Source organism: Helianthus annuus, chromosome 9 (genome assembly GCF_002127325.2).
Source record: "Helianthus annuus cultivar XRQ/B chromosome 9, HanXRQr2.0-SUNRISE, whole genome shotgun sequence".
NCBI lineage: Eukaryota > Viridiplantae > Streptophyta > Magnoliopsida > Asterales > Asteraceae > Helianthus > Helianthus annuus.
Window position 1 is genome coordinate 184,131,751 of NC_035441.2, and position 8,567 is coordinate 184,140,317.

Here is an 8,567-nt window from a genome sequence, read left to right on the forward strand (position 1 = left end):
AACCCGCCAATAAACGAGCTGTTCAAGTCTGGTCGTGGATCTGATTGTCTCGCGGGCCGTGAGTCATTTGATGGGCAGGGCCGCAGCCGGTGAGCCGCCCGGGCTAAGGTTCAAGTTTGATTTTTTTACATTTACACCCCCTAGACTTCCATATTTGATGTTTTAAGGGGTTTTCAAGGTGTTTTATGCATAATGAACATAATCAAGGGTATGTTATGTAAATTAATCATAAACCAAATATAAAACTAGTATAAACATGTATATTTGTCGAGATTTAAGTGTCGTATTCGCGCAAGTTGAACAAATAATCACATGTTTGCAAATTTGACGCGTTTAGCACAAATTGTGAGTAAAGTATTACGTGTTAAATCAATTCAAGTATATGAATAATTACGAAATGTGGTAACATGAATATGAAGAAAATACGAATTTCATTATGATCCAAGTCTCGGATTTTACAAAGATTACAACGAAAAGACAAATACAAGAATACAAGACTTCCAAAAATAGAAATATAAGCAACGCTTTCTAATTATGGAAAGTATGAAAAAGCAGGGCGTTACAAACACCGACTCGAATCTCACACCTGCAAATCAATCTAACATACATGCAAAAGTCAGCTACGCTGAGTGAGTTCTAACAGTTTAAGTTTAATCATTTAAAAGACATCACAAATGCTTTATTTGAGAACCAAAACACCACCGTTGTAAAATATCAACGTTTATTAAAATACATTAACAAATTATAAAGTTTAACGAATTTAACCCTTCACCCATAATGACCCAAACTTCGCCCGTAAGCTAGGTCCAATCATCCTACAAGTAATCCTTTCCGCCGAGGATCAGATTACTTAAACACCAAATTTTAAGCTTCGTCTTCTCCACTTGCTAGGCGGCGGCTAGAGATCTTTATGGAAACCTGGTTCAAACCGACCTCGTTAACCATTCATTATAATCCACGATTACTCACAAGGTTTTTTGATATATATTAATTAATATTCTGTTTTTAAAAAATTAAAGGTTTTTTTATATATTAATATGTATTTTTAGTTTAAGGGGTTTTAATTAAAGTTTTTTTATACATATAACTGAACACAAGAAAAAAATGGTTTTTGGACGAAAATGGCAACTACCAAACTATTTAGTCTGAGTTAGCTGACATTTTTTAACGAAGTTAGTGGGTGGGGCCAAAATGACAAAAAATGAAAAACTCAAGGATCTAGAGGAGAAAAAAAACTATTTGAAAAATTAGCAATTTAGGACAAACCTCATAAACTAATATGTCAATTTACTCTTTTTGAATTTAATTACCTAAATACCATGATGTATTTTACGAAAAGAGTTGCATACTTTTTTTTTTTACAATTTAATAGTATGTATTAGTCATATGCTTTTGTAATTAATCTTATTTATATAATATATATTTTTAACATGTTTTATTGTATTAATTTGAACTTTAATAATATAACATAAATATTTTTTAAAGTAAAGTTTACTAATACAGTTCAAATTATAATGCACTTTATTAAATTTAAAATTTCAACATTGGTAATTAATTAACATATTTTATATAAAGTGTTGGTTACTAAAATTATTTGAACAAGATACCGTATGAATCGTGTCATCTTAAACTCAAAGCAAGGAGTAACGTGTAGAGATACCATCTTGGTTATTGATATACTGGATTATATTTATATAGTTTCATGTACTCTTTGCATGTGTATTTTTTTATTTTATTTGAATATACAGTATTAAAATTGATCATTGTTATATAGAACAAGTTGGTTTTTATATCTTATAATAAGTTAAAAGAAATTGGTATTTGCCATTTGGTTCGTATGTAAATTTCTCACTGTAACGCGTGATGTGTGTCGGTGTATATATAATTTAGATGTATAATTAAGCCCTTTTTACACCTTTAGCCAAGTTTTAAATTTATAAAACACGATATTTACTAACACTAAACACACATATGGGCAAGTGCACCCATCGTGGACGTAGTATAGTGTTGGTAAGATACCGAGGTCGTCCAAGGACACAAGAGCTTTTAATACCGGTTTATCCTCAACGTCTAATCAAATCAAAAAGTGAGAAAAATGTTTTTTAAACTAAGAAAATAAAAACTAACTAAATGCTGAAAAATAAAATAAAATAAAAACAGATAGACAAGATGAATCACTTGGATCCGACTCGTGTATTAGTATAACCTTTGATTATTTTCGCACTTGTTTAAGAGATTATCTTAGTTATTGTAGTAGGCCCCTCTTTTGAAGGCGACGTTACCCTCAACCCAGTAGTTTGAGTCAGCAAGGATACAATCCTAAAGGGTCGGATTATTGGAAGATAATGAATTAAGTTATTAATGCAAATTATGGTAGGCCCCGCTTTTGGCGGTGACGTTACCCTCGGCTAAGTAGTCTGAGTCAGCAGGGATACAGTCCTAAATAGCCGGGTTATAGTATTAATAGTAGTTAACTTATGAGGGGGTCAAAGAGTTTGGATCCCCGCCATCCAATACCTATGGGCATTGAAGGAGATCCTACTAAATTTAACCCAGGTCCCAAGCAGGACCTCTAAACGCTGAACAAGGGCAAGACCCTTACCAAACCGTTCCCTTAACCCCCGACCAGGTAGCCAACATACCTCCATATAGACCGTGGAGATATGAATGGTGAAAATCTTTTATTTTATATAGACAGTAAAATAATGCCAAGACACCACGGACAAACGATAAGGAAAGATCACCTTCAACATAAGCAACTAGTTATTAAAGTCATTAATACAAAACCAAATAAAAAGTGCAAAAGATTAAAAATAAAAAGTATTATACTAAACACTTGTCTTCACCAAGTGATGTAAGAGACTTAGGCAAACATGGCCTTTGATTGTCAAGAACTCTTACGATCAATCTTGGATCCCGAGACGACTCACACACTCTACGATGGACAATGGATGATGGTGGTGGATGATGGTGTTATGGTGGTGGTGGGTGGTGGATGAGGTGTGAGAGAGGTGGTGTGCCAAGGGATGAGATGAAATGAAACCAAGCACCCCTATTTATAGGCTGAACAGAAGGCTGGGCACGGCCCCGTGTCCGCTGGACACGCCCCCGTGCCCGTCTGACACTCTCTCTCCTCATTAATTGTAATTTGCAATTACAATTAATGCGCCTGCTGTACTTTCACCACGCCCCCGTGGTGGGCAATGGAAGCTTCTACCAGTTTGTCTTTTATGCTGCTTCTTGGGCACGGCCCCGTGCTGGCTGAGCACGGGGCGTGTTCAGGCTTCTGTTTTCTCTTCTTTGCTTTGGAGGATGCCGTTGAGGGTCCGGGCAGCTTCTTTTATTCCTTTCCTTGTATTTATGCTAGAATTAGTTGTCTTTTTGCTTCTTTTGTGAATTTGAGCTCATTTCATCCTGAAAATACAAAAGGAAGACAAAAACACTCTTTTTCCAACATTTATACTTAAAAAGAGTTAGTTTTATGCCTTAATTGATGTGATTTATATGTTGCATTTTACACACATCAAATACCCCCACACTTGAATTTTTGCTTGTCCTCAAGCAAAACTCTTTAAAATGTGGCTTACACTCCCAAATGGAATAGGTAGAAGAGAAAGTTTTTGGATTGTCATAGAGTGTCGGGAATCCAAGATCTTTTTAGGTTTTATTTTTATTTATTCACAATTTTATTCGTTATGATTTATTGAAAACGTCTCATAGGATAAATTACTTATTTGGGCATAACATGCCTTTTTTTAAAATTCTATTTATATACAAGCTCACATACCTCACGGGATAAATCACTCAACACTCGGCCGTAGGTGTATTTTTAGTGAATCACTCGAGAGCGGCATGGAACTCACACCTTCCATAGGCTTGCCAAGCAATCAATCCTCCTCCTTTTTAACTTTTTACCTTTGTAAATATCAAGAGGACTTTTTGGGTGAAGGGTTTGGCTTGGGCTAAAGGTGGGTGGTTGGGTTAGTGGTTAGTAAAAGGGCGAAAAGCGTAAAAAGCGTCGGTTTTCGAAAAAAAAATTTTAGTGACTTTTTATTTTGAAGTATTCCTCCAAACAAGCTTTTGTTTGTATAGCTTTGTTTGTTTTTAACTTCATCATATATATATATATATATATATTTAGTCACATAAAAGAACGAGCTTGCGAAAAACCGAGCTTTGTTACTAAAATAAGGGGTGAAAAATAAAAAGGTTTTTGGTGGGTAAAAAGGGTTTTAGGGTAATGAAATGAAAGGTTTAGGCTCAAAGGGGTTAACTAGGGGGATTTTGGGTAGGTGGTAAAAAAAAATTAAAAAATAATGGTGTAGAAAGAAAAATGGTTAGTCCTAATGCCTCCATCATTTACTTACTTGGGTTTAAGTTGGTAAGGACCGGGAATGAATCGTCGTGGCAAGTTCTAGAGTTGTAAGAACCAAGCGGCTATTCACACAAGAAACGAAAAATGAGCATTTAGTCTAAAGATGTAAATTTGTATGCTCAATAAAGGCTCAAAACTCACTTTTGTGGGAATGGGATTTTAATGTGATCAAGTATATATAATTAAATTTTAACTAGACTTGTTATGCCGTTTCGTAATTTTCTTATGTTGGTTCTTATATCACGACGCTTTCGGATGTAAATTTTATAAAAATATAACCTTATTCATCTTGTGATTCCTAACTTAAACTTTAGACAAGTAAAAATGAAAGGATTTTTGAAAAAATTTGGGTGTTTAGCGGTTCCAATAGAGTTTTGTGTAAGGCTTGTTGTTAGGACTTGCAAAATTTCAAAGTGTTAGCTTCCCCCCCCCACACTTAAATTACACATTGTCCTCAATGTGTCCCAAAAATAAATTTTTAGGTTGATTGGATGTGTGGTGTGGTGTTAAAAAGCAAAGATTTATGTTACTGGCAGCCTGGACACGGCCCCGTGGTGACCGGGCACGGCCCCGTGGTCAGGTGCCAGTAACAGAAATTAAAGAAATGAGACAGAAGCCTGGACACGGGGGCGTGTTCGTTGAACACGGCCCGTGTCCAGTTACCTGAACTGGGCGTTTTTCTGCAGGTGGTTCAGCACGGGGTCGTGTTGGTTGGGCACGGCCCGTGTTGAGCCTTCTGTGATGGAGATTTGTGTCGGGTTGCTCTGTTCTTTGTGCATGGGGCCATTTTTCTCGTTCCCTTTTTCATCCATTACCACCATGAGTGTGTTTTATTCCTGCAAATTAAAACTAAAAGATTAAACTAAACTAAGGATAGTTCCGCGGAATGCCTCCGTGGTGCGCCACGTTTATAAGGGTCCTTGGCTAGACCCAATGCGAGGTTATATGTTTTCTGAGTGGGATGCTTGGCGTCCCATGTTACACCGTCGGAGAGCAGCATCCAAGCTCGAATCAATAACCTTCATGTAGTTGACCGGGTCGTCGTCCTCTATTCTTTTCCCGACTCCGAATTTTACTTCATCATCCCCATATCTCAAAGTGAGTGTTCCGTCATTCATATCTACCACCGCTTGGGCGGTGGCAAGAAAGGGTCTTCCTAGTATGAGGGGAACCTCGGTGTCTTCTTCCATATCTAGTATGACAAAGTCGGCTGGATAGACGAATCTGCTTACCTTTACCAAAACGTTTTCGATGACACCCTGTGGAAATTTGACGGAGCGATCAGCGAGTTGTATGCTCATTTTTGTGGGACTCGTGGTTCCCAAGCCGAGTCTTTTAAACATAGATGAGGGCATGAGGTTAATGCTAGCCCCAAGGTCGGCTAGAGCATTACGAACGGGGGATTCCCCTATTGAACAGGGAATCGTGAAGCTTCCGGGATCGATTTTCTTTTGGGGAAGTTTATTGAGTACGAGTGCAGAGCATTCTTCGCCTAAATTGACTAACTGCAAATTTTCAATTTTCTTTTTATGCGTAAGGAAGTCCCTCATGAATTTAGAGTATTTGGGCTTTTGTGTTAGGACCTCGATAAAAGGAATATTGACATGCAATTGTTTTAACAGACTTTCAAACTTTGCGAATTGCTCATTGGTCTTTTGACGAATTAACCTACCGGGGTATGGAACTCGAGGAGCCTTGGTAGGCTCTGGTGACGGAGGGGAGTTCTTCTCTTGCAGAGGTGTGGGTACTGTTTCTTCTGTTGGCGGTGGCGCTTCTGCAGGCCCTATGGTGCGGTTTCGTAGCGTGATGAGGTGAACTTGCGCTTTTGGGTTTGTTTCGGTATTACTAGGTAATGCGCCTTGCGGTCTCTCGGCAAAATTTTGAGCTATTTGATTTAATTGTTTTTCTATGTTTTGAATGCTAGCTTGTTGATTTCTAAAATTTGATTCTAATTGTAGAAATCTTTCCGAGTTTTTCTTTTCAGTGTCGGAGATGAGGCGAGATATAGTATCTTCGAGCCTTTCTCATCCACTTTGTTGTTGAGTGAAATTTTGTGACTCATTTCTTGGTTGTTGAAAGTTTGTTCGTTGGGTTTGTTGGTTACTACTATTGCCGGGTTCCCTCCAACCAAGGTTTGGGTGGTTTCGCCATCCTTGGTTGTAAGTTCCCGTTGGGGGACCCGACGGCCTAGGTCTATTATCAATGTAGTTTACCATTTCTTGTTGATCGTCCATTTCTTTCATACAACTCCAATTTTCATGTGACCCACCACACCCTTCACAAGCCATAACCGAGACTGTTTTTGTCATTTCCAATTTTTTTATCTTTGAAGAAAGGGCCTCGATTTGGGCTTGTAAAGAAGTGCTTTCATCAACCTTATGGGCGCCCGAGGCAATAGATTTATTCCCCCGGGGGGTGTGCCTTTGAAAATTGGTTTGAGCAATTTCCTCAATTTGATTATATATTTCGTGTGGGCGTCGATTACCTAAAAGTCCCCCGGAGCTAGAATCAAGTGTCTGCCTTGTGTGTGGCAACAATCCATTATAGAAAGTGGATACTTGTTGCCATACCGCAAGGCCGTGATGCGGACACTTGCGTAATAACTCCTTGAACCTTTCCCAAGTTTCATATAAGGATTCCCCGTCCTCTTGTGAATATGTATTAATTTCAGTCATTAATTTAGCAGTTTTAGCGGGAGGGAAATACTTATATAGAAATTTTTGGGCTAGTTCATCCCAGGTGTTTACCGATCCAGCTGGGAGGGCGTTGAGCCAAGCTTTCGCTCGGTCTTTCAGTGAGAAAGGAAACATACGGAGGCGGATGGCGTCATTTGATGCTCCGTTGATCCGAAAGGTATCACATATTTCTAAGAAATTGGTGATATGTAGATGGGGATCCTCGTCCGCAAGCCCGTGGAAGGTTGCGGAGTTTTGGAGCATTTGTATCAAATGCGGCCGAAGTTCAAAGTTATTAGCTTCGACATTCGGGGCATTGATAGCGGTGCCTAGGTTACCTACGGTAGGTCGTAGATAATCCATAAGGGTACGTTGGTCCGCCATTGGAGGTGGATCACCCGAAACCTTCTCTTGGTTTTTAGCTTTTAACCTTTTTCTGAGAAAGCGTTCGGGTTCTTCTAGTGGTTCTTTTATGTCCTTATTGGAACTGGAGCTCATACACTACGTAAGGTTGACGTCGGGTTCCAAGTCCTGCAATAAAAACAGAAAAGAATGCTGGTCAGAAGGTTCACCACGGCCCCGTGTTCAGCGAACACGGCCCGTGGTCGTAGTTTCAGTTAATATTTTCCAGACCCCAGTTACTGGAAGTTGGACACGGCCCCGTGTTGCACCGACACGGCCCCGTGGTCAGCCTTCTGTAACTTGGAAAACTAAAAATTGCCAGTAATGACGCTGGGCACGGCCCGTGTCCGACCAGGCACGGCCCGTGCTGAGCTCTGCAGAAGCTGAAAAACTAAGAAAAATCCTAAAAATTAAAAAGAAAAATAAAAATATGATTAGGCCGTTGATTCCTAACTTTCTTAAAATCCTTGTGTCCCGGGCAACGGCGCCAAAAACTTGATGTGTGTCGTTGTATATATAATTTAGATGTATAATTAAGCCCTTTTTACACCTTTAGCCAAGTTTTAAATTTATAAAACACGATATTTACTAACACTAAACACACATATGGGCAAGTGCACCCATCGTGGACGTAGTATAGTGTTGGTAAGATACCGAGGTCGTCCAATGACACAAGAGCTTTTAATACCGGTTTATCCTCAACGTCTAATCAAATCAAAAAGTGAGAAAAATGTTTTTTAAACTAAGAAAATAAAAACTAACTAAATGCTGAAAAATAAAATAAAATAAAAACAGATAGACAAGATGAATCACTTGGATCCGACTCGTGTATTAGTATAACCTTTGATTATTTTCGCACTTGTTTAAGAGATTATCTTAGTTATTGTAGTAGGCCCCTCTTTTGAAGGCGACGTTACCCTCAACCCAGTAGTTTGAGTCAGCAAGGATACAATCCTAAAGGGTCGGATTATTGGAAGATAATGAATTAAGTTATTAGTGCAAATTATGGTAGGCCCCGCTTTTGGCGGTGACGTTACCCTCGGCTAAGTAGTCTGAGTCAGCAGGGATACAGTCCTAAATAGCCGGGTTATAGTATTAATAGTAGTTAACTTATG

The 8,567-nt window shown here is 38.8% G+C and overlaps 1 non-coding gene across 1 annotated transcript; it reads left to right on the forward strand.

Annotated features, from left to right (window-relative positions):
* The first annotated feature begins 6,949 nt into the window (after window positions 1-6,949).
* LOC118482369 lies at window positions 6,950-7,056 on the forward strand. The gene has a single exon (XR_004868410.1). It is a non-coding gene; the product is annotated as a small nucleolar RNA R71 (small nucleolar RNA).
* Window positions 7,057-8,567: the final 1,511 nt, after the last annotated feature.